Source organism: Dendrobates tinctorius, unplaced genomic scaffold (assembly GCF_039654945.1).
Source record: "Dendrobates tinctorius isolate UK_male_01 unplaced genomic scaffold, ASM3965494v1 ptg000105l, whole genome shotgun sequence".
Lineage (NCBI taxonomy): Eukaryota > Metazoa > Chordata > Amphibia > Anura > Dendrobatidae > Dendrobates > Dendrobates tinctorius.
In genome coordinates this window covers 10,633,845-10,659,965 of record NW_027361773.1, presented here as the reverse complement: position 1 = coordinate 10,659,965, position 26,121 = coordinate 10,633,845, and the positions used below count along the sequence as shown (strand labels likewise).

Here is a 26,121-nt window from a genome sequence, read left to right as displayed (position 1 = left end):
AACACTAATGCACACAGGCAAAGCAGAAAAACTTAGCTTAGAGGAGCAGGAATCAGACTGGTGTCCTAGAAGTCCACAGAGAAATCACCCGCAGGGCAGACGGGCGTCGGCAGCCTTATATCCAGTCTGTGACTCCATTCAGCCAGTCATCCTCATCAGGCTCAGGTGCCTGATAATCAGGCTCATTACCTTCCTTCACCAGAATAGGGAGTTCACCAGACCTCAGTGACGAAGGGGAAAATGAACTCACAACACCTCCCCTGGAGGAAGGCAAAGCCACTGTGGCGGCCGTACTCCTGGGGGCGCCACATTCCCCCCTAGTGCAAGTCAGCACTCCTGGGCTGAACAAAAACATGAAAAACATATCAACAGTTACAATAATAATTGTACAAGATTTAAAAATGAAAAATGTACAAAAACCAAGTGCTTCAAAAATGGTCCTATGATGATAAGTCCAGCATCAATGTCCATGGTCCATTCCTGGGCAAATGGTAAAAGTTTTTGACCACACACAAGTCCTGTGGTCCAGTGTCCTTAAAACAAATTCCAAAGGAAACTCTTACAGGTTACCTGTAGGCACAAAACTTGAGAACAGTTACATATTTACACTTACAATTTCAACATTTACATCTATTTTGCTATATGCGATATCTAAGGGGTGGTATACTGTTATGAATGGGTCACCGAGGAGAAAAAAAGCAGAACAAGCTAAGTCACAGAAAACCAGAGAGGTTGGTAACTATGCAGATTGCAGATCCCTGATCTTACAACAACAACGAGCAGTAGCCGTGGAGCGTGCCTACGATGTTCCTAGACGCCTCGTCACAGCCAGAGGACTAAATAAGCCTAAAGCAAGAAAAGGGAAAACTAACTGCCCCAGAGCAGACCCCAAAGGAATAGATAGCCCCCACACATGTATTGACGGTGAAACAAGATGAAGGCACAAACACAGGCAGGAAAATAGGCTGAGCAAATGACGGGGCCCAAACTAAATAGACATGAAAGGAAAGGAAAGTCACTGCCTGCAACCTGCAAAAAACCCTACAAAAATCATGTCCAACACTTCTGATAGCAAAATTAACCCTGAAGTGTTATGAATGAGTCACCGGAGGAGGAAAAAACAAAAACACAAGCTAAGTCCAGAAAGCCGGAGCGGTTGGTAGCTAGCAGATTGCAGACCCCTGATCCTATTCACCACAACTAACAGTAGCCGTGGGGGGTTCCTACGGTGTCCTAGACCCCTCGTCACAGCTGGAGAGCTAAATAAGCCTAAAAAAAGAAAGGGGAAATCTAAACTGCCCCAGAGCAGACCCCAATGCAATAGACAGCCCCCAACATGTATTGTCAGTGAGAAACAGATGAAAACACAAACACAGACAGAAAGACAGGCTGAGCAAATGATGGGGCCCAACTAACTAGATAGGAAAGGACAGAAAAGATGCTGGCTGCAATCACGCAAAAAACCCTGCCAAAATAATGTCCAACACATCTGAGAGAAAAGGCCCTGAAGTCACTAGACTTCAAAATCACTATATCAGCACTCAGGCATATTCTGAAGACAGAGCAAAGAGATCAACTGATCAGAGACAAAAATGGAGTTCAGCCCGTCCCAACCAGGGCAGGCTGAACACAAACACTAAGTAAACAGACAAAATCTCATGGAAAAATAGCAGAGCAAAAACTTAGCTTTAAGTAGACAGGAACTAAACTGGATGCCAAAGCTCAGAGCAGAAAGGATCACCAGCAACCCTGCAGGGCGTCGGCTGCCTTATATCCACTCAGAAATTCCGGATGTCCAATCACACTCCACCTGTTCAGATGACAGGTTCTTCCCATCCAGATCAATTTCACTACCTCCTTTCACCAGCAGAGGGAGTTCATCAGACATCAGAGGTGAAGGAGAAAATGAACTCATAACACTGAAGTCACTAGACTTCTCCCACTATATCAGCACTCTGAAATATTCTGAGACAGAGCAAAAAGAGGCAGAACTAGTAAGGGACAAAAAGCCAATTGGCAAAATACTGATAAATAAGAGTCGACATTCAGCACAGCCCCCAGCAGGGACTGGCTGAACACACCAAAAAACTGAATAGACCAACAAAAGCAAGTGTGAACATTAGCAGAAAAACTTAGCTTTAGATGACTGGAACAGAGCTGAAAACCAAGAGCTGACAAGCCAGAAGGAATCACCAGCAACTGAATAGGGCGCGGCTGTCTTAAATCCAATCTGAGACTCCTGAGATCCAATCGTCATCCTCATTCTCAGGTGGCAGATCTCCACCGATCAAATCAGCCTCTCTACCTCCTATTATCACCAGAGGGAGTCAGGAAGGAGAACTCACAACTGGTGAACCAGAGAATTAACTCACAACAGTACCCCCCCTTGAGGAGGAGTCACCGAACCCTCATCTATGCCACCAGGCCGAAGCACGAACCAATCTATTGGCATGAATATCGGAGGCAGAGACCTAAGAATTATCCTCCTGACCATAACCCTTCCATTTGACCAAATACTGGAGTCTCCGTCTAACCAAACGAGAATCCAATATTTTCTCTACCTCATATTCCACATTGCCTTCAACCAACACAGGGTCAGGAGGTGCTGCTATAGGAACCACTGGCTCAACAAACCTCTTCAACAGAGATTTGTGAAATACGTTATGGATCTTTAACGTAACTAAAAGAGCCAATCGAAACGAAACAGGATTAAGAATTTCCAAAATCTTATAAGGACCAATAAATCTTGGCTTAAATTTAGGAGATGCAACCTTCATAGGAATATTCTTAGACGACAACCAAACCATATCACCCGCTTTAAACCGGGGACCAATGGTCCTATGCCGGTTGGAAAATCGCTGGGCCTTTTCCTGAGAGAGTGACAACTTAACCACCACTTGGTCCCATATCTGCTGCATTCTCTTAACCACAGTGTCCACACCTGGGCAGGACGAAGATTCCACTTGCCCTGAAGAGAATCGAGGATGAAACCCAAAATTACAGAAAAAGGGTGACATCAAAGTGGCAGAACTAGCTCTATTGTTCAGTGCGAATTCGGCCAAGGGCAAAAATGAGACCCAGTCATCCTGATCAGCAGATATAAAACATCTCAAATAAGACTCCAAGGTCTGGTTTGTTCTCTCAGTCTGTCCATTGGTCTGGGGATGAAACACGGAGGAGAAGGATAACTGAATTCCCAGATTGGAACAAAAGGCTTTCCAGAATCTGGAAACAAACTGGACTCCTCTGTTGGACACAATATTCTCAGGAATTCCATGTAACCGAACCACCTGTTGTAAAAACAAGGGCACCAACTCAGAGGAAGATGGCAACTTTGGGAGTGGTACAAGATGGACCATCTTCGAAAATCTATCACAAATCACCCAGATAACAGTCATTCTCTGAGGGACAGGAAGATGAGAAATAAAATCCATTGAGATATGGGTCCATGGCCTCTTGGGCACCGGCAAGGGCATCAGCAATCCACTAGAATGAGAACAGGGTTTAGACCGAGAACAAGTCCCACAGGACTGTACAAAATTCCTGACATCACGAGATAAGGCAGGCCACCAAAAGGACCGACTCACCAAATCTCTGGTACCAAAAATACCTGGATGACCAGCCAATGCAGAGCAATGAATTTCAGACATCACTCTCTTTCTCCACTGGTCAGGAACATACAATTTTACCATAGGGCAACGCTCAGGTTTATCCTCCTGAAATTTCTCCAGGCGCGTCTCAAAATCGGGCGAAATGGCAGAGAGAACTACCCCCTCACCTAGGATGGTAGTAGGCTCGATCACACTAAGAGAATCATCGAAGAAACTCCTAGAAAGGGCGTCTGCCTTAACATTCTTAGTGCCCGGAAGAAAAGAGACCACAAAATTAAAACGCGTGAAAAACAAGGCCCATCTAGCCTGTCTAGGATTCAAGCGTTTGGCCGACTCCAGATAAATCAAATTCTTATGACCGGTGAGGACCACAACTTGATGTCTAGCTCCTCCAACCAATGTCCCCACTCCTCAAATGCCCACTTCATGGCCAACAATTCCCGATTCCCCACATCATAGTTGTGTTCAGATGAGGAGAACTTTTGAGAAAAGAAGGCACAGGGATTCATCTTAGAAGTCAAAGGGTCTTTTTGGGACAAAACAGCTCCTGCACCAATCTCAGAAGCATCTATCTCCACCTGAAATGGAAGTGAGACATCAGGTTGCCGTAAAACTGGAGCTGAAGTAAATCTCTGCTTAAGCTCCTGAAATGCTGAGATAGCCTCAGGAGACCAATTCAGCACATCAGCGCCCTTCTTGGTCAGATCAGTCAGTGGTTTGACAATACCAGAAAAATTACCTATAAATTTGCGATAGAAATTAGCAAAACCCAAAAACTTCTGGAGGGCCTTCAAAGAAGTAGGCTGAACCCAATCATAAATGGCCTGTACCTTGGCCAGGTCCATTTCAATAGTTGATGGAGATAAAATAAATCCCAAAAATGAAATCCTCTGCACACCAAAGAGGCATTTCGATCCCTTAACAAACAGGGAATTCTCCCTCAAAATCCGGAACACAGTCCGGACGTGTTCCACATGAGAATCCCAATCACTAGAAAAGATCAAAATATCATCCAGATAGATGATCAAAAACGTATCCACAAGGTCACGGGAAATATCATTCATAAAGGACTGGAAGACAGAAGGGGCATTAGTGAGCCCAAAAGGCATCACCAGGTTCTCAAAATGTCCCTCCGGAGTATTAAACGCCGTCTTCCATTCATCCCCGTGCTTGATGCGAATAAGATTATACGCCCCCCTGAGGTCAAGCTTAGTAAACCAGCAGGCACTTTTAACTCTGGAGAATAAAATCAGACATCAGAGGTAACGGTACTGATATTTAACCGTCATTTTGTTAAGGGAACGATAATCAATACACGGTCTTAATGAACCATCTTTTTTGGCCACAAAAAAACCCCCAGCACCTAAAGGTGACGAGGATGGTCTAATATGACCCTTCTCCAATGACTCTTTAATATAGGATCGCATAGCATCATGTTCGGGTACTGATAAGTTGAAAAGCCGACCCTTGGGAAATTTACACCCAGGCATCAACTCAATTGCACAGTCATAACTCCTATGAGGAGGCAAAGACGCAGACTTGCTCTCACTAAATACATCAGAAAAATCGGCTAGATAATCAGGAATATCATGAGACTGAGGAGAGGTGGAGAAAACAGGAGCGTCCCTAAGAACACACTGACAACCCCAACTCACCACAGACCCAGATTTCCAATCCAAAACTGGATTATGAGTTTGCAGCCAAGGAAAACCCAGAACAATAGTATCATGCAGATTATACAGCACCAAAAATTTACAATTTTCTTGGTGGTCTGGGGCAACTCGCATTGTCACCTGGGTCCAAAACTGAGGTCTATTCTCCGCCAAAGGAGTAGCATCAATATTCACTTTCTGGTTCTCAGACAGAGGGTAGACTTTAAACAAACTGCACAGTCTCTCTTTAAATTCAGTCAGGGTATGTGACTCACCCGAGTACTGCGGTAGCCAGGCCGCTTCCGGTATGTAGGGCATAGACAGCAGCATTATGGGGACCGCTGCGGCGGGCGATCCTCCTTGTGGCGCTGAGGGGTTGGCGGCAACGTCCGCCGCTGCATTGTCGTGTGGCGCGGACATTCTGTTCCCCCCTAGTTAAAGTTAGCCAGGGCCGGGGGTTGAGGGAGCTTACCGTCGGCCACTTTGTAGGCCCGACACTCCGGGCTGTAGGCCTCAGCTCCTCCTCCTCTCGCGCGCTGTCCTCTCTTCCCACGCGGCACTTCACTTCTTCACGCTCTGTGGTGGGCTCCGCCCACGAAGGCCTGCCCCTCCTTCCCACGCGCGCCAAGCAGCGCGGCAATGGCGGCAATTGGCGCCAATTTCACACCCAGTCTTTTACACAATCACAGTCTATGGCACACAGGACCCGGGGATACCGGGCTCCGTAATCCTGTTTGTGACGCCAAGTTGGGTCGCCCTCCCAGGGCTGTAGGGTACTCGGTACCGGGACGGTATCAGTGGGATGTGTTGTGAGTTCATTCTCTGGTTCACCAGTTGTGAGTTCTCCTTCCAGACTCCCTCTGGTGGTAACAGGAGGTAGAGAGGCTGATTTGATCGGTGGAGATTTGCCACCTGAGAATGAGGATGACGATTGGATCTCATGAGTCTCAGATTGGATTTAAGACAGCCGACGCCCTAATCAGTTGCTGGTGATTCCTTCTGGCTTGTCAGCTCTTGGTTTTCAGCTCTGTTCCAGTCATCTAAAGCTAAGTTTTTCTGCTAATATTCACACTTGATTTTGTTGGTCTATTCAGTTTTTGGTGTGGTCAGCCAGCCCCTGCTGGGGGTTGTGCTGAATTTCCACTCTTATTTATCAGTATTTTGCCAATTGGCTTTTTGTCCCTTACTAGTTCGGTCTCTTTTTGCTCTGTCTCAGAATATTTCAGAGTGCTGATATAGTGGGAGAAGTCTATTGACTTCAAGGTTAATTTTGCTATCAGAAGTGTTGGACATGATTTTTGTAGGGTTTTTTGCAGGTTGCAGACAGTGTCCTTCCTTTCCTTTCCTGTCTAGTTAGTTTGGGCCCCATCATTTGCTCAGCCTATTTTCCTGCCTGTGTTTGTGCCTTCATCTTGTTTCACCGTCAATACATGTGTGGGGGCTATCTATTCCTTTGGGGTCTGCTCTGGGGCAGATAGTTTTCCCTTTTCTTGCTTTAGGCTTATTTAGTCCTCTGGCCGTGACGAGGCGTCTAGGAACATCGTAGGCACGCTCCACGGCTACTGCTAGTTGTGTGGTAAGATCAGGGATCTGCAATCTGCATAGTTACCAACCTCTCTGGTTTTCTGTGACTTGGCTTGTTTTGCTTTTTTCTCCTCGGTGACCCATTAATAACAGGGATGTGTCACAGCAGCGGTGACCCGGACCGTGGCCCTGGGCGCCCAAGTAATAGGAAGATGTGAATGGTGGAATGTAGTTAAATGAATAGTTTGTGACGCCACCTGTGGTGTTCGGCAAGGGAGGTGTTAAGCCGACGCTGCATGCAGATCCGCTGGGACTGATGGTCAGGTGCAGCAAAGATGTAAAAGCTCCCCACAGGTGAAGCTATAGTCCCAGGGCAGTGTAGATGTGGTTGGCATGGGGATGTATCAGGTAAGGTAGGAAGCAGACAAGACACAGTGGGGTGCAATTTCTGTACCTTTACTTGATAACTGCAGTCCAGGGTCCTGATTACAGATGGTATGGGTGCAGGCTAGCCTGGAAGCAATTCAGGGATCCTCTCTCAGCAGACGGGTTGTGCAGTCTCCTTACTAGCACTTGTTTGCAGGATCTCCAGTACCAAGTTACACTGAAGTTCCTCCTGTCAGATGCTCTCAAGAACCTCACTTGCACGGCAGAAAGCTGTAGCCTATCTCGGGGACTCCTCTCTCCTGAGTCCCGGCTCACTATCCAAGCTGCTGTTGTGCCCTCAAGTCTTTGATGGGAATAGGGCATTTACAGCCTCCTACTCCTCTGGTGTCTGTTGCAGGACCGTTAATATCAGTACAACCGTGGAGACCAGGCTCCAGTTCATGCGCTCTCTCCAGAGATGAGCTCTTCCTCTCAGCTCTATCTCAGCACTCCTTCCACACGTCTGAACACTTCACCGTCCACAGACTAACTCACCACTCCTTTCTCTTGGCCTTCAGAGAGCACTCCTCCCCTTAATCCAGGTTCAGAGTTCCCCCTGCTGGCCTGGAGTGGAACTGTGTTGCATGCACGGATTGACTGCGAGAGAGACCCATCATTGCCTCCAAGCCTGGCATTACCCTCCCCTGGAGGAAGGCAAAGCCACTGTGGCGACCATACTCCTGGGGGCGCCACACCACCATGTCCCAACATGGCTGCGACATCAGCAAGGAGGTTGTGGAATCATGTTTTGGTCTGGAATCATAGAGAGAGAGCTGGTAGGTTCCTTTACGGTCCCTGAAGGTGTGAAAATGATCTCTGCAAAGAATATAGAGTTTCTGACTGACCACTTTATTCCATTTAACGAAAAAAGAACTGTGCCATCGATAGCGAAATCATCTTCATGAATGATAATGCAACATCTCATGCAGCAAAGAATATTTCTCAGTCATTGGATACTATGAGCATAAAAGGAGAGAAACTTATGGTATGGCCACCATCTTTGGAGTATCCTCAAAGAAAACGATTTGTAAGGGTGGGAGGCAGTTGACACCAAAACAGTATCTCAGGGAATCTATATCCTGTAAAGAAATTCAAGTAGAAACTATCTGAAAACTCACAAGTTCAATGGATATAAAAATTGTGAAGGTGATATCAAAGAAGGGTTCCTATGTTATCATGTAATTTGGCCTGTTAAGATGTTTTTGATTGAAAAAGCTCTTGGTTTAAGTAAATGTGACCTCTTAATGCTGCAAATTCAACAAATAATTTTCAGTTCTTTACAACCTATAAAATGTTTGGAAATTCTGCTGTGCATAATAATTTGGAGCAGTGCATTTTCTTGTTTTTTTTGGTTTTGAAATCATTGGGAGGGTTATCTACTAAAATTTGATTTCTACTCGAATGGTTGATTATGTAAACATTATACTGACTCATTTTCATTGAACATTTAGGAAAATCAAAGAAAAGTAGTATTTGCACAAAAATTTGAAACACATTGCTTAGATGACAATATGGATGAAAAAATTATCACTTTTTAATTTTTTTTAATTAAAATAGGATGATTTTTCATATGTTTGTGAAAGAAACTACATTCAAGCTCATTATCTGTTTACATAGAATTGCTGGAAAATGTCTATGTACATGAATGTGTTCACATTTTTATCAAGATATTAGACACACAATCTGCATACTCTGATTCTTGGGTCATGAAATGGCTATTGGTGCAGCTTGGGTGATTTTCCTACTTGCCAGATGCCAGTAATTATTTATTCTGCCAAGATGTGCCACCTGGGATAGTTTTCATGAGTATTTCCTCTGGCCTCTGATAAGCCTCTCCTGGATAATTGCAACGACTGTCCCAGTTTTTTATCGAATAATATATGGCACATTAGATACAACACTCAGTCTCAACACTACTGCTCATGCCTAAGGCTACTTTCACATTAGTGTTTTTTAGTGCTAAGCTTTGTGCCCAATAGAAACGCATGTAAAAAAACGCATCATGCGTTTTGCATGCATTTGCTTTTTTAAGGCGCATGCTTTTCTAGCCATGTCAACTCTTAAAACGCATGCGATTTTAAACTCAGGCGTGTGCATGTCCATGCGCATGCCTGCGTTCCCATAGGCTGTAATGTGTTATTTTAGCGCATTCCGTGCGCATGCGTTTTTGACACAGGTTGGACGGACCAAAAATGCAACAGGTTGCACAGGTTGCGTCCGGAGCGCCTAGGCGCACACTACAAAAAACGCATACGCACGAAAACGCATACAAACGTGTGCAAACACTAGACCATGCGCCCCCATGTTAAACATAGGGGCGCATGGCGCATGCGCATGGATGCGCTGCGCTAAAAAACGCTAATGTGAAACCAGCCTAACGATGCTACCTGGTTAGCAGGGAAGGATACGTTGGGCCTTAATCATTTTTTACACTTCTCTAGTTTTGCTGAATGAAGTCCAAAAGGCAGTGTCCTTATACAGGACACGCAAGGAAAATAGGATTCTGTTTTTCATGGCCCAACCTGTAACTTGCTCATTTGGGACAAAATATCTGGAAAAATACCATCAGTTTTCCAATTGTCTCTACAGGAATAACATTGCCTTTTGCTTTCAGTTTTTATTCTATTGTTTGTATTAAAATCTCATAAAAGTGAACAACTGATAAAAAAAGCATTACCCAATCATTTATATCCAGAATGACATGCAACAAAACAATGTTGGTATGAACAGTGTCATTTACATTAATGTTTATTAGTTTATTACTACGTTCTGGGGAAGCTGAAATGTTCACGGGTGAATAGACCGCCACATTTTTTCACTTGGACCCCTGGAGTAATGTCTCTAATTTTTGTTCTTTTATACACTGTTCTAGGAGGGATTGCACCACTGATGAAGACTGTGCTGCTGTTTTTTTTTATTACTATATGTTTATTATTTATGCAGTTTCATGCAGTGTCAAAAATTCTCAACTGATATTCTGCAATCATCTCTATTGCATTCAACATTAAAAAAGAAAACTTGACAGAAAAAGAGAAAACAACAGTTTGGGCCAGGAGACCCACATAGAGACCATGAAATACAACTGTTTGGGCACAACCTTAGGTTAATAAGGAAAAGAGCCCTTATAGCATCTTTCCCTTGAGCACCCTCTGATGACAGATCAAATTTAACTGGAAATTCAGTCTATTTTGTGTTATTATACTGTACTAATGTATGCTTTTATGTACACAATATAAAATACTAAAATAAGTCTCCGTGACTTAGGCTGAGTTGACATCACGTTTTAGCCATTTACCAGTGGCTCCGTTAGACATCCGTCTAAAGCGGGATTCAGGTATATCCGCAAATGGGGACACTGACTTTAAAGAAGCGGTCCTATCAAAATTTTTATTCTCTTCATATATTGCAATCATCATATTATATAGCACTGTGTGCTTACAATTGCTCATTTTGCCTTTCTATCCAGCAAATTCTTCTCTTTTCCATTAGGTCTATGACATCACATGATTAAAAACTGGCTAGATGAATCCTTCTAAGCTTTATTTAGAAAGGAAGTCAATTTTTCCTGTATGAGTCACAAGCCACTGCAAAGGTCACTGGCAGAGGGGAGGAGGGAGCAGCTGGTTCAAGAGTGGAAGAGGGGAATGATAAATGCAGGGACAAGAAACTTCCTGTTTCTCATAGAGCTGAAAGATGAAAAGAATTAACTTGGTAGAAAGGGAAAATGAGCAATTGTAAGTGCACAGCGCTATATAATATGATGACTGCAATATATTAAGAGGATAAAAACTTTGATGGCAGTGCTTCTTTAATGAAGGCAACTGAGTCACCTCTTTTTAACCTCATTTTTGGCAGTGTCCGCGCTTTTGAGGAAGTCACAAAAAAGTAGTATTAGGCTATGTGCACACGTAGCGATTTTTAAGTTTTTTTGCCGCGATTTTCGGCGCGAAAACGCTTAAAAATTGTGTACAGAACGCACCCCATGCATTCCTATGGCATTCCGCACATGCTGTGCTAATGCTGCGCTTTTTTCCGCGGCGGAATCGCATCGCGGAAAAAAATCGCAGCATGCTCATTCTTTTGTGCGGAATCGCAAAGAATTGCCGCGATTCCGCACCCATAGGAATGCATGAGAATCGCTTACTTCCCGCATGTAGCTATGCCCACCATGCGGGAAGTTAAGCGTCTCATGTGCGGTTGGTACCCACGGTGTGGAGGAGAGGAGACTGTCCTCCAGGCCCTGGGTACCATACCCCTGTAAAAAAAGAATAAAAAATAAAAAAATCGGGGTATATTTATCTTCCGGCGTCCCGCGATGCATTCCCGGGCCTAGCGTTCCCAGTAGTGCCTTGCAGCACGGTCCAGCAATGACGTAGTCTCGCGAGATCGCTATAGCAACGCGAGACTACGTCATCACAGGTCTCGCAAGGCATTACTGGGAACGCTGAGGCCCGGGAATGCATCGCGGGACGCCGGAAGGTAAATATACCCCGATTTTTTTATTTTTTTTTAGCATTTTAACATTCTATCTTTTACTATTGATGCCGCATAGGCGGCCTCAATAGTAAAAACCTGGTCACACTTGTCAAACACTATGTTTGACGAGTGTGACCAACCTGTCAAACACTTTCCAAGTGATGCTTCAAATCGCTTGGAAAGTGCTTGAATATCGCACGCGAAAATCGCGGCAAAATCGCGATCATAATCGCGGTAAAATCGCGGTGAAATCGCGCGGGAAAAAAACGCGCAATTTCTGGGAAGGAGTGCGGTTTTTAGTGAGCGTTTTAAAACGCTACGTGTGCCCACAGCCTTAAAGATAGCAAAACGCATTCATAAACACAAACCTTAAAATTTGCAAAATAGTAAAGATGGATAAACTATAAACTTTGAGGTGGGATTGAGGATGCAATTATATCTACCCATAGAGTCGCATGTAGGACACCTAAAGAATGACAATGCTGAGTTGGTCACTGGCCACATAAACTAAACAAGGTTACTGTATAACAAGGAAGGCAAGTAATGTCAACTAAAGCTCTGCAGATACATGCATTACACCCAAGAGTCATCAAAGTGCTTATTTTAGTTATTAATGTACAGTAAATGTTTTGATAACATTTGTAGATTCTCTAATTTTCCATAGTGGCAAGAAACTACCGCAAATCTTATGTTGATCAGGGCTGAGCGCATTCATCCTTATGGGAGAGTAGGGATAGCTGTTGGGTGAATCGGCATTTGACCAACAGGTATCTAAGGTGCATTGGCATAGTTCCAGTCTCTCTTATCTGTTGAATGTGACTTATAGAATATTACAATAAATTTACATTTTTCCATAATCTGCATTTATTTTATATTTTACTAGGAGCACAACTATGAGAGTCAGGTTAAAAAAAAACAGTGTGCAAAGTAATCCTCTGTGTCTCGGGCCCCATACAAACATCTGATTCCTGCATGCAGTCTTTTTTTTTTTTTTCGCAGATAGAAAACATTTACCGGTATTTTAGTATGAGCCTTTTGATATATCTGCTATTTTTCTTGTCTGTGGAGATTTGAAAAAATAAGCTGCACACAGATGTAAACTGTGTTGCATCCCTTAATGCTCGGAGATGCTTGGGAAACCTTCAGCAATTTTGTGTCACATACAAGAAGAGAAGAATACATAATGATAGTAAAAACAAACACAGACCAAAATTGCAGGTCTGCAACAGAGAAAACAGTGATTTTGTCAAAATGTCAGCATGCAGACCAGTAAGTGATACAAGATTGGAATCAGGGTTTTTGCCCTTACATCATGCAGCTCACAGATTACATAGCAAAAAAAAACTTATGACAAATTCCCTTTAAGAAAGAATGCACGTGTAAGACAGGGATATGGTTTTACTGTCTTACAAGAAATTAGTAATATGCAGTTCAGCTATATGTCTTGGTTCATAAAAAGGATGACTTGGAATAGGCTAAAAAAAAGCAACAAAATTAGTAATGGACAAGAGCGATCGCTTTTTTTTTTGTTAAGAGTAAGATAAATATATTTATTATTTGCTTAATATGTCGTGCTTCGTGAAAAGAACATTCAACAAAGGGCACTCCCTTCTGGAGAAAAACAATTCTCTCCCATCCTCCTTCTCTTTCTTAAAGTTTTCAGTTACAGTTTATGAACTGTGTCAAAGTTCATGGAAAAATTTATCATGAAAGCTAATACGACCCGAATATAAATATAAATGTTAGTGGTATTTTTCATTGAGACGAGAAAATGTGAAAATGAATTAAGTAAAATAATAAGTAAAGTAATAGATCTTTGGGATATGGTGTCCACATAGACGAACGTCATCATTAGCACTACACGGGTTGTACAGATGGTTGGGAAAACATTGCTCCCAGTGCACCTCGTTGTATGAGAAGAATATAATGTGTGGCAGGCAAAATGGGTTTTATGAAGGCAAAGCTCAAAGAAGTATGCTTAAAATGAACTACATAGGGGAATAAAAGATTCCTCGGGTTATAATTGCATATTATGGGATTAGCGCTAAGAGAAAATGAGGAATGTACTATTCATGTTATAGCTTATGGAGATGTGCAGCAGCAGAAATAGCATATTTCTATTTACACATATACTCAGACAGGACTTAATACTTATGTGTAAACTAATTGGACACTTTCTGACTATGTTGCATTACGTTTGCTGTTTTGTACATATTATTAGAGAGTAAATGTTGGGAAAGGCATAATTATCTACTTACCACTATTTTCTTAAAGCTCTATGCTGGCAGTGCATGACATTTGGAAAATACTGTAGCTCGCCTTCTTGACTGTACAGCAGTTTCACCTGGTAAAGTATAAAGACAACTCTCAGCAAGTTGCTCAGAATACATTTACAAGCCCCGAAATATACATATAAATATAATATACCAAGAATTCAAACAGTCATGACAGCTGCATGCACTGCTCAGATAGGACTATAAGAAAAACGAGCCACCAACTACCACCAACAATATATAGACACACTTTCAACTTCAACTTAGGGTCTATGCCAAGGCTTTGGAATCTTTTATCACTGTGGCATCAACAAAATCATGGTGTGTCTGGGCCTCTCTGGGGGTTGTAGTCCATTCCAAAAATTGGAAACTATAATCAATTGTCTTAACCTTTTGCAGACGACTGTATTTTCGGGCCAACAAAACATCAGATGGCATTCAGACCAATGTAATTCTATGAGACTGTGCATATGTCTGATTTTTTTTCCTCAGAACTAACCTGTAACATGCATGATTTACATCCTTAAATCGGATTGCACTTGGTCATGCAAGTCAATAGGCGGAAAACATCAGACTCTGCTCTGAATCAACCTGTGTTTCTCCACTCCATTCAATGTCAGCAAGCAGTTAATCCTGAATGCTATATATGTGTTTTCGACTATGCAAGCTTATATCTGGTGTATAGTTTTTTCAATTTACTCTGCTTGTCCCCTTATGTTGTGAGGTCAAAAAACTTTTCAAAATGCTTTATGATCCATGTAGTGCTGGACATCTGTTTATTTGACCACAACATTTTATTGGGTCCTGCTGTCTCAATTTAGTTTGATTGATTAACGAGAAGAGAGAGCCAAAAAAAAAAAAAAAGTTCTAAGTCTTTGCCTCCTATATATTCAGACATAGCTTGGGGAAGCATTTATGCAGGGGGCATTTATGCACATGTAATCGAAGTACATGTATCAAACAACTGGCAGTTATAACATGGCAGTTAGACAGGGCAGGAGACAGGTAAGACATTTATATACATCTACTCCCTGTACATTTGGAGTGCAACAAATATATATCATATGCATTTGTGTAATTTATATCCTGGCCACTGCAGTCACACACATCCACCACCCTGGCATTAACTCTCTACACTCCATCCATATCGGCCCCTCGGTCCTTTCCTCTCCTATCTATAGCACTCATGCTCTTTTCACATTGTTAAATTGCACAGATCCAGTCAGTCCCACCATTCGACATAAGAGACGCTCTCACAAATCACTTAACCATCTGCTCACTCTTTCTATCCTCCTTCTCCTAGTCGCAGGAGACACTGCTCCCAACCCTGGTCCCCCATGTTATAGAAAGTCAAACCCCCCAACTGCTACACTCAGAAACCCCTCTAATCTTATTAATATTCCCTGCATGCCATCTGTCTCTCTTAATTGTGCATTTTGGAATTCTCGCTCAGTGTGTAACAAACTCTCCTTCACTCATGACTTTTTCCTTTCTAATTCTCTTAACCTCCTGGCTCTTACTGAAACCTGGATCCAGCAGTCAGACACTACCGCTGCTGCTGCTCTTTCATATGGGGGACTACATTTCTCTCATACCCCAAGATCAGACAATAGAGCAGGTGGAGGCATTGGTCTGCTCCCATCACCAAAATGTACCTTTCAGGTTATCTCTCAACTACCCTCACTAGTCTTCCCTTCTTTTGAGGTCCATGCCGTCAGACTCTACACCCCCTTCTCCATGTGAATGGTGGTGGTTTATCGTCCTCCCGGCCCCTCCCATCAGTTCCTGGATCATTTTGCCACTTGGCTTCCACATTTTCTCTCCTGTGACATCCCTACCCTCATCATGGGAGATTTCAACATCCCCATTGCTCTTCCACTCTCCCCATCTGCTACTCACCTTTTATCTCTAACCTCCTCGTTTTGCCTTTTGCAGCTTACTAATTCTCCAACGCATGAAGACGGAAACTCCCTCTACTTGGTCTTCTCTCGGCTTTGTACAGTGGATGATTTTGCAAACTCCCCTCTCCCACTCTCTGGCCACAATCTTCTTTCATTCTCTATCAAGAACTGCCAGGCTGCTCAGGTCACCCCCACTGTCCATATTTATAGAAACATACAGTCCATTAACACCCAGGAAGTTATGAAGAACTTGCAGTCTTCATTGGCCCCTATCTCCTCCCTCTCATGTCCTGATTCTGCATTGAAGCATTACAATCAAACACTTCAAAGTGCCCTGGATGAATTTGCACCCCCTATAAATAGAACACCACATCACAGACGGCGACAACCCTGGCAACCCTGCAAACACGTTTCCTGCAGCGGTGCTCCAGGTGCGCCGAACGTCTGTAGAGAAAATCCAATCTACACAAAGATTTCATCCATTATAAGTTTATGCTTCGAACTTACAACACTGCCCTTCACCTCTCCAAACAAACCTATGTCAACACCCTCATCACCTCACTGTCCATTAACCCAAAACGTCTCTTTGACACTTTTCATTCTCTACTCAACCCAAGTGTACAGTGTTGTGAGTTCATTTTCCCCTTCGTCACTGGGGTCTGGTGAACTCCCTATTCTGGTAAAGGAAGGTAATGAGCCTGATTATCAGGCACCTGAGTCTAATGAGGATGACTGGCTGAGTGGAGTCACGGACTGGATATAAGGCTGCCGACGCCCTTCTGCCCTGCGGGTGATTTCTCTGTGGACTTCTAGGACACCAGTCTGATTCCTGCTCCTGTAAAGCTAAGTTTCTGTTTTGCCTGTTAGCTTTTTGTTTTGTTTTTTGTTTTCCTTGCTTTTCAGTATTCTGCCATTCCCTGCTGGGGTGAGCTGAATCTCCTTTTGTCTGTAGCTCTGTCTTCAGTATATTCCTGAGTACTGACATAGCTTTTTTGAAGCCTAGCGTCTTCAGGGCCTTTTTCACTGTCAGTCTGTTGGCTCTTATTTTCATAGGGTTTTTCACGGATTGCAGACAGCAGCCTTCCTGTCCTTTTCTATTTAGTTAGCTTGGGCCCCTCTTTGCTCAGTCTATCTTTCTGTCTGTGCTAGTATTTTCATCTTGCTTCACCGTCATTATATGTTGGGGGCTGCCTATTGCTTTGGGGTCTGCTCTGGGGCAGTTTAGATTTCCCCTTTCTTTCTTTAGGCCTATTTAATTCTCCGGCTGTGATCGAGGGGTCTAGGGCATCGTAGGAACCCCCCACGGCTACTGCTAGTTGTGTTGATAGGTTCAGGGGTCTGCAATCCGATAGCTGCCAACTTCTCTGGTTTTCTGGACTTAGCTAGCATTTCTGTTTTTGCCTCCTACGGTGACTCAATCATAACAGTACAGGCCCCAACCACAGAGCTCCGAGCTGACGATCTGGCCAATTACTTCAAAGAAAAAATTGACCAGATCCGACAGGAAATTATCTCCCTATCACCTCATACCATGCACTGTCCTCCCGCCCCCACTGCATCTAGCTCACTCTCTGATTTTGAACCAGTCACAGAAGAAGAAGCAAGCAGGCTCCTTGCATCTTCTCGCCCAACCACTTGCACCAGTAACCCATTTCCGTCACATCTCCAGTCCCTTTCCCCTGCTGTCACCCCTCACCTAACTAAAATATTTAACCTCTCTCTCTCTTCTGGTATCTTTCCCTCCTCATTTAAGCATGCCATCATACATCCACTACTTAAAAAACCATCCCTCGACCAAAACTGTGCTGCTAACTATAGACCTGTCTCTAATCTTCCCTTCATCTCTAAACTCCTGGAACGCCTGGTCCACTCCCGTCTTATCCGCTATCTCTTTGATAACTCTCTTCTCGACCCTCTCCAGTCCGGTTTCCGCTCTTTACACTCTACTGAAACTGCCCTCACTAAAGTCTCTAATGATCTACTAACAGCTAAATCAAATGGTCATTACTCCATGCTAATTCTCTTGGATCTCTCTGCAGCATTCGACATTGTGGATCATCAGCTCCTCCTCACTATGCTCTGTTCCATTGGCCTCAAGGACACCGTTCTCTCCTGGTTCTCCTCCTATCTCTCTGACCGCTCCTTTACTGTATCTTTTGCTGGCTCCTCCTCCTCTCACCTTCCCCTTACTGTTGGGGTTCCTCAAGGATCGGTTCTAGGCCCCCTCCTCTTCTCCTTGTACACTGCCCCTATTGGTCAAACAATCAGTAGATTTGGTTTTCAGTACCATCTCTATGCTGATGACACCCAATTATATGCTTCTTCTCCTGACATCACGCCAGCCTTTCTAGAAAACACCGGCGATTGTCTAAACGCTGTGTCTAACATCATGTCCTCACTATATCTGAAACTGAACCTGTCAAAGACTGAACTCCTTGTGTTTCCTCCCTCTACAAATGTACCTATAGCCGACATTGCCATTTTTGTGTGTGGTTCCACTATTACTCCCCAGCAACATGCCCGCTGTCTTGGGGTCATACTTGACTCCAAGCTTTCCTTCACCCCCCACATTCGATCACTGGCTCGCTCTTGTCATCTGCACCTCAAAAACATCTCTAGAATTCGACATTTTCTTACTTTTGACTCTGCAAAAACTCTTACTGTTTCTCTTATTCATTCTCGTCTCGACTATTGTAACTCTCTTCTAATCGGTCTCCCTCTTACCAAACTCTCCCCTCTCCAATCTGTCTTGAATGCTGCAGCCAGGATCATATTCCTCACCAATGGTTACACCGATGCCTCTACCTTGTGCCAGTCATTACACTGGCTACCCATCCACTCCAGAATTTAGTATAAACTTATTACCCACACCCACAAAGCCCTCCATGGCTCAGCACCACCCTACATCTTCTCCCTTGTTTCAGTATACCACCCTACCCGCGCCCTCCGCTCTGCTGATGACCTGAGGTTAGCATCCTCAATAATCAGAACCTCCCACTCCCGTCTCTAAGACTTTACACGTGCTGTGCCAATTCTTTGGAATGCACTTCCCATGTCAATACGATTAGTCCCCAATCCCCACAATTTTAAGCATGCCCTGAAAACACATTTATTCAGACTGGCCTATCGCCTCAACACATTAACCTAATCTATCCCTGTGTGGCACAGCCAAAAGTTTTAACATAACCAGGTTCCCCGCATCATGTTCCCACATGTTTTATGCATCCATTAGCCCTCTGTGTCTGTACTGTTACACACTTAACATTATGGCTGGTCCATACAATCAGGGCAACTGTTACCACCCACCTTTCGTGTCTCCCCTTTTCCTCATAGACTGTAAACTTGCGAGCAGGGCCCTCATTCCTCTTGGTATTTGTTTTCATCTATGTGATTATTGTTATGCTGTAATGTCTATTGTCTGTACAAATCCCCTCTGAAATGTAAAGTGCTGCGGAATATGTCGGCGCTATAGAAATAAAATTTATTATTATAATTTATTATTAGACTACACTCAGATGTGTGGTACGATTTTCACAGGCTTACAGAATGGAGAAATGTTTTGATCCTAGTGAGTTAGCATGTTTTGATTTATTTTACTCATTTATATAGCACCATAATAATACTGTGCAATATAGTCATTATCATCACTATCCCCACTACAGTATGGCTCGCAATCCTTATCAGTTCCTTATCAGGATGTCTTTAGAATGCGGGAGGAAACAGGAGTACGTCCACACAAACGTGATGGGGTAAATGCAGGCATACTGCCCATGTTCCCCCTTGAAGAACAAGTCTATTGTTGTATTGTGTGTTGTGTTATTGTCTTCTGTCCGCAAGTTCGGAGAGTTAGGGTCCCGTTACATTTAGCGATGCACCAGCGATCCCGACAACGATACGACCTGGTCAGGATCACTGGTGCATCGCTAAATAGTCGCTAGTGAGCTGCCAAACAGGCAGATCTCACCAGCGACGCAGCAGCGATACAGTGATCCGTCGGCGGTCGCTCCTACCTGTCACACCGCAGCGATGATGACGACTTCTGCCTGCGTCCAAGCGTCGCTAGTCGGTGCCAGCGGGACGCCAGCGAAGAAAAAAAATGTCCCAGGCCATTCGAGCGCGATCAGCGATATCCAGCGGGGGGGGGGGGGGGGCGATCACAGGTATGTGTAACACAAAGTGAGATTACTAGCGATATCGCTGTTGCGTCACAAAATCGGTGACGCTTTAGCGATATCGCTAGCGATCTCGCTATGTGTGAAAGGCCCTTTAGAGTTAATGATTGAGACTAGCCCGGAGTAGGAGGTGATAAGGTGAAGGAACAGAGACAGTTTCCTGTCAGAACGTCAGATAGGGCCCAGTGTGTATTTGAAGTAGACCTAAGGTCTGGACAGTAAGCAGTACCGCATGCCGTGGCTGCCCTGAAGTGAGGAGAGAATGAGATGATGGTTAGCATGAACCGAAGTAAAGAGAAAAGGAAAACTCATAGGAGGACAGAGTGATCAAACAGAGACGGTCCCGGAAGAGGATGCCTAGCAATATGGCCCAGAGTTTATAACTCGGAGATGTAACGGAACAAGACGGGACAGTGTACGTGAAATGTAGAGAGTGCTTCCGGCAGGAGTTCCAAGGCTTCAGTGACAGAGAAATTAAAGGGGTATTTCCATCTCCAAGATCTTATCCCATATGTAGTAAGTGTAATAATAATATTAGCAAATACCTACAATTAGAAACGTTGTATATTTTTTTCTGATTCGCTATGTCTCTTTCCTAATGTGCAGGCATTGCAGGACCTTAGGTATTCATGGTTACGACCACTCACAACTAGTTTACTAACTCTCGCTACATCTGTGGTCACAACCATGGATACCTAAGGTCTTGCAATGCCTGCACATGAGGAAAGAGACATAGTGAATCAGAAATACTATACTACATTTCTAATTGGAGATATTTGCTAATATTATTATTATTACTACAGCTATTACATGTTGGGATTGGCTCTTGGAGGTGGGAATACCCCTTTAAGTACCGGCCATATTGGCACATAGCTCCCTTGAGGAGAAAGAAGATGCAAATCTACGGGTTTAGAATAGGTCCCTTGCTAGCTGGAATGCAGTACTGAGCTGAGTTGTGGTGAAGGAAAATAAAACAGTTGAGATACAGAACAAAGGAGTAACAAGAAATGAATTGAAACTGTGTGTAGAAAATTCTCCGCATTGTAAGGCTACGTGCACACGCTGCGGATTCTGCTGTGTTGTACAGTACCATTGTTTTCAATGGTCAAAACAAAAACGCTGTGCACATGCTGCGGATTTTTCAGCACGGATTTGCTACGGGTTAAAATCCGCAGCATGTCAATTCTTTGTGCGGAATCCGGTGCGGTTTCACCCCTTATCCATTGTGAGGTGTAAAACCGCAGGGCTAAACCACAGGCTAATCCGCAGGTAAACTGCAGGACTTTTGACCTGTGGATTTTTACAAATCCACGCGGAAAAATCAGCAGCTCTCCAAACTACGTGTGCACATAGCCTTAAGGAAACGTTCACAATGTTGTCCACCCGCTATCTATTGTATGCAATGGCCACCAAGTTATCGTTCAATAAAATGTTTATTTTTGACTGGTTATCTCCCTCAACTGTTCCACATCTGGTCCTAGCCAACCCAAGTCATCAGTAACATGCGGCCTGCAAGGGCGTAGCGCCCCCATAGCAGACGTTCACACACTCAGCCAGGAACCCACTTTCATGTAACTGTCTGGGGCATAAGAAACAGTGCTAACCACTGAGCCACTGTGCTTGCTGAATATGGCTATTTAGCAAGGATAAGGCTATATGAGCAAGCTCTCTGCTTACACAATGTCATTTGTTGTGTTGTCCCGTTGATTGTGTAAATTTTTTTTTAATTTTAGCACTTTGCACAATAAAAACATGCCATTGAAAAAATGTCATGCTTAGGTCGCCGCATTCAAACAAATACAACTTTTTTGTTTTTCAGCAGACATAATGATTCAAGGTTGTTTTTGTGGGAACCAATAAAGTTTTTATTGGCACCAATATCAATTTAATGATATAAGTTTACGTCATTCTAGGCTCAGAGGTGTTTCTTGTCAACACAAGCTGTGGTCTAACTGGTGCTCACTTAGTCTCATGTGGACATTCAGTTTAACTCCTTCACGTTATGAACATATTTCCTTGTTTTTATTTTCAAAAGAGCCATAACTTTTTTTTTCCATCAATATATCCATATGAGGGCTTGATTTTTTTGCAGGATGAGTTGTACTTTTGAATGACACCATTCTTTATATCATTTGAAAACGGGAAAAAAAAATTCTAACTGTGGGAAATTGCAAAAAAATGCAATTTCACAAATTTGGGGGTGGGCTTATTTGCTATGTTCACTAAATGCTAAAACTTACCTGCCGTTATGATTCTCCTTGTCATTATCAGTTCTCAGATCTCAAACATGTCTAGGTTTCTTTTAATTTAGGTGTTGAAAAAAAATTAAAAAAGTTTGTTAAAAAACAAAAAAAGCGCCATTTTCCGAGACCTGTATCATCTCCATTTTTCGGGTTCTGGGGCTGGGTGAGGGCTTATTTTTTGTGTGCCGATCAGATGCTTTTGTTGATACCATTTTGGGGTAGACACAATGTTTATCTAGAAAATTAGGAAGGGGAAAGGGAAATTTGTGCTCACCAAAATAGTCCTGTAAGCCGGTCGTGCCTAGGGATCAAATGGCTGACCACCATGTGTTGCAAACATGAAGAGAGAAGGAAGATCCGGCACTGGAGACTTAATAAAATCCACGATAAGTTTTATTCACATAATTTCATGATAAAACCATAAAGGGGAAAACAGACCCCCCACGCCTGACGCGTTTCGAACCTTACACCAGGTTCTTCCTCAGAGACATGAAACAAAACAGTTCACAAAATGATTATAAACATTCCTAATCAGCAGAGGGACTCCACACATGTGTATAATCAAAGAGGCAGACAACTAAGCCCTCAAATCACTGGTGGAGTCACTCCCTTGCAAGAAGAAAGAAAAAAAAAAAAGGAAAAGACCAATACAACAATGGACAAGACATAGAATAAATAAAAACATGTGCAATACACACGTATAAATGCATAAATACATAGCAACTATCAAATGACAAACAGAAACCCCCCCCCCCCCAAAAAAATAAAATAAAAAAAAAATAAAAAAAAAAAATAACCCCCCCCCCCCCCCAAAAAAAAATAAATAAATAAATAAAAAACAGCAAAAATCTCAGCACTCAATAGAAATACATAAGATCATTTCTATAATTTAGACCTTGCGGATATCGTGCATCAAGCGTAAGTATCCAGAAGGCTTCCCGACAGTGTAGTAAATGTTCCCAGTCACCCCCTCTGGGGGGTTTCAATACCCGTTCTATTCCCTTAACTTTAAGACTGCATAAATTACCCTTGTGTATTTCAAGGAAATGTTTGGACAAGCCAGACACATTCCTACGACTGGACATAGACTCTGGATTAGAAGCGGTGATGTGCTCACTTAGTCTCCTCTTCAGGCTGCGTGTGGTACAGCCAATGTAATATAAACTACACAATGTGCACTCTGCCATATACACTAAGTGTGTAGTGTTACAATTCATGTAGGTTTTAATTTTGTAGGTTTGTTGTGTACTAAAATTAACAAATCTATCTGTAATATCCATATAGCGGCACAAACCACACAATTTTTCACCACACTTATAATTGCCCAAGTAATTTAACCACGTAGGTTTAGTGCAATCAGACAAATACAATGAGGGGGACAAAAAATGACTCAAATTTTTAGCTCTCTTTGGAACACACCTATGTCCACCAGCCAATATCTGCGATAAGACTGGATCTTGATGCAGTAAGGGAAGATGTTTATTTATGATTTTAATAACACCCTTGTAATCTGAACTGAAAGCGGTAGAAAAAGTGGGAATATTTTTATTTTGATTAGTGTGTACCATGTCATTCTGCAATAAACTACTCCTAGTTTTGTTATCCACTTTCTTAATAGCCCTGTTTAACATCCAGTTCTTATAACCCCTTTTTGATAGCCTGGTGCAAATTTTACGACGCTCGGATTCATAAAGAGCGTCATTAGAGCATGATCTTTTGGCACGGATTAATTCACCCAACGGTAAATTTCGTATCACATGTGGCGGGTGACAACTATCCGCATGCAATATGGCATTACCACTGGTATCTTTTCTATATAGGGAAGTATTTATATTCCCCGTTTTGACATCTCCCATAATTTTAACATCCAGATATGTGGCACAAATGCCATGTATTTCGTGGGTGAATTTAATATTCAAAGAATTAGTCCCAATATACTCAAAAAACTTAAGCATGCCAGGAGAGGGAGATACATCACAACGATCAAACCACAATAGGATCACGTCATCAATGTATCTCCCCCACCACAATACATTGTCTAAATAGGGATTATCCATAGTATATATATATTTGTTCTCCCAAAAGGACATATATAAGTTGGCCAGAGTAGGAGAGAATTTTGACCCCATCGGGCAGCCACACACCTGAAGATAGTACTTAGTGTCAAATTTGAAAAAATTGGTGTTCAAAAGATGTTGTAACGCCATAATGATAAATTTTTTAAGATCAGAACTGAAATTACTTTCTTCAGTCAAAATGGTGGAAACAGCAGATAATGCCAAATCATGAGGTATACATGAATATAGAGCAACAACATCACATGTTATCCATGTGTGGTGAGGCCCCCATGCAACCTCCTGAAGTGCCTGCAGAAGCTGTTTGGTGTCTCTAATGTGACCTGGTGTTTTCAAAACCAAAGGTTGTAATTTTCTGTCTATCCACTCGGAGAGTTTTTCATTAACCCCTCCAATACCGGCCACTATGGGCCTGAAAGGTGGAGGAAACACGCCTTTATGAATTTTGGGTAAGGCGTGAAATACAGGACACACTGGTTTATCCACATATAAAAAATCAGCCATGCGCTTGTCCAATACTCCCAAAGCAAGACCCTCCTGCAAAATCACAGATAAACCCTGCTGAATACAGCTTGTAGGATCATTGTTGAGAGGATGATATGTATTAATATCAGATAACATGGATAAAATTTCATTGCGATATAGTAGTGAGTCTAGAATCACCACTGACCCCCCTTTGTCTGATTGGCGGACTACTATATGTTGGTTCTTACTTAGTAAATGAAGCGCATGCTGCTCAATTACAGATAAATTCATACAAGACTGCACATCTGAATCCAACAGAGATTTAACATCACGTTCTATTGCCCTCTGGAAAGTATCCATAATGGGCACTCTAGATATCAGGGGATAAAAAGTGGGGTTAGATATCTGTACATTTGTGTCACATTGTACTGCTGTATGTTGATTTGTGTTCTCCAAACTAGACAACATGTCAAACAAAATTTGATCTCTAACAGGAGCAGCAAGTGGCAACAAATCAACATTGTTTGAACTCAAGGATGATATATCAGAAAATTGATTACCAATACCAGAATCAGGAGTAAAGAAATGTCTCTTAACTGTTAATAATCGCACGAATCGATTGACATCACATAATGTTTGAAACAAATCCCCTCTACATGTAGGAACAAAGGAAAGTCCTCTCTTCAAAACGCTCAGCTGAGCTTCACTCAGTATGGTAGCTGAAATGTTTATAACTGTAAACTCATCAGACGCAGCAATGTTACCGTTTATTTCCTCCAATGATTCACATTCCGCAGACCATATTGATGCTTTCTTCTTACGTCGGCGTCCACCTCGCCTTGTTTTCTTTGATCGTTTTTTGCATGTGATGTTAAAGGTAACACCCGATTAGAGTCCATTGAACCCTCAGAAGTAGTAGGTGAATTAAAAGACTGTTCACATGAGGAAAAACTGACGTTGTTACTACGGAATGATTGATTCCTCTTGAGAATAGATCTAGGCTTATACGGAGTGAATTGTTTCCAGGCATAAACCATATTAGAGTCATAGTCCCTGCGATCACGCAGGAACTTATTTTTCTTGGACTTGGTAATGCCGCTTTCCAAATTATCAATATTAGCATGTAATCGTTCATAGCTCTTAGAAAATGTCATATGATCAGAAAATACATCCAACTTAGACTCCAAATCTTTGATGGAAGCTTCAATGTTGGTCAATTTGACAGATTCTTCCTCCACAATAAGAGACATTAGTTTCAAAGAGCATTCACTCAAAATATCATTCCACTTCTGTAGAAAGGTAT

The 26,121-nt window shown here is 42.8% G+C and overlaps 1 protein-coding gene across 4 annotated transcripts in view; it reads right to left on the bottom strand.

The window, feature by feature from the left end:
• The window catches only part of IL15RA (interleukin 15 receptor subunit alpha), a 157,009-nt gene that overhangs the window by 106,133 nt on the left and 24,755 nt on the right, over positions 1–26,121 (bottom strand). Inside the window, exon 2 of one of the 4 annotated variants that reach the window (XM_073589059.1) lies at positions 13,948–14,033. The exons of the other annotated variants lie outside the window; for them this stretch is intronic. The gene's annotated coding sequence lies outside the window, so the exon portion shown is untranslated. The remainder of the gene's footprint in view (positions 1–13,947; positions 14,034–26,121) is intronic. 4 annotated transcript variants of the gene reach the window in all.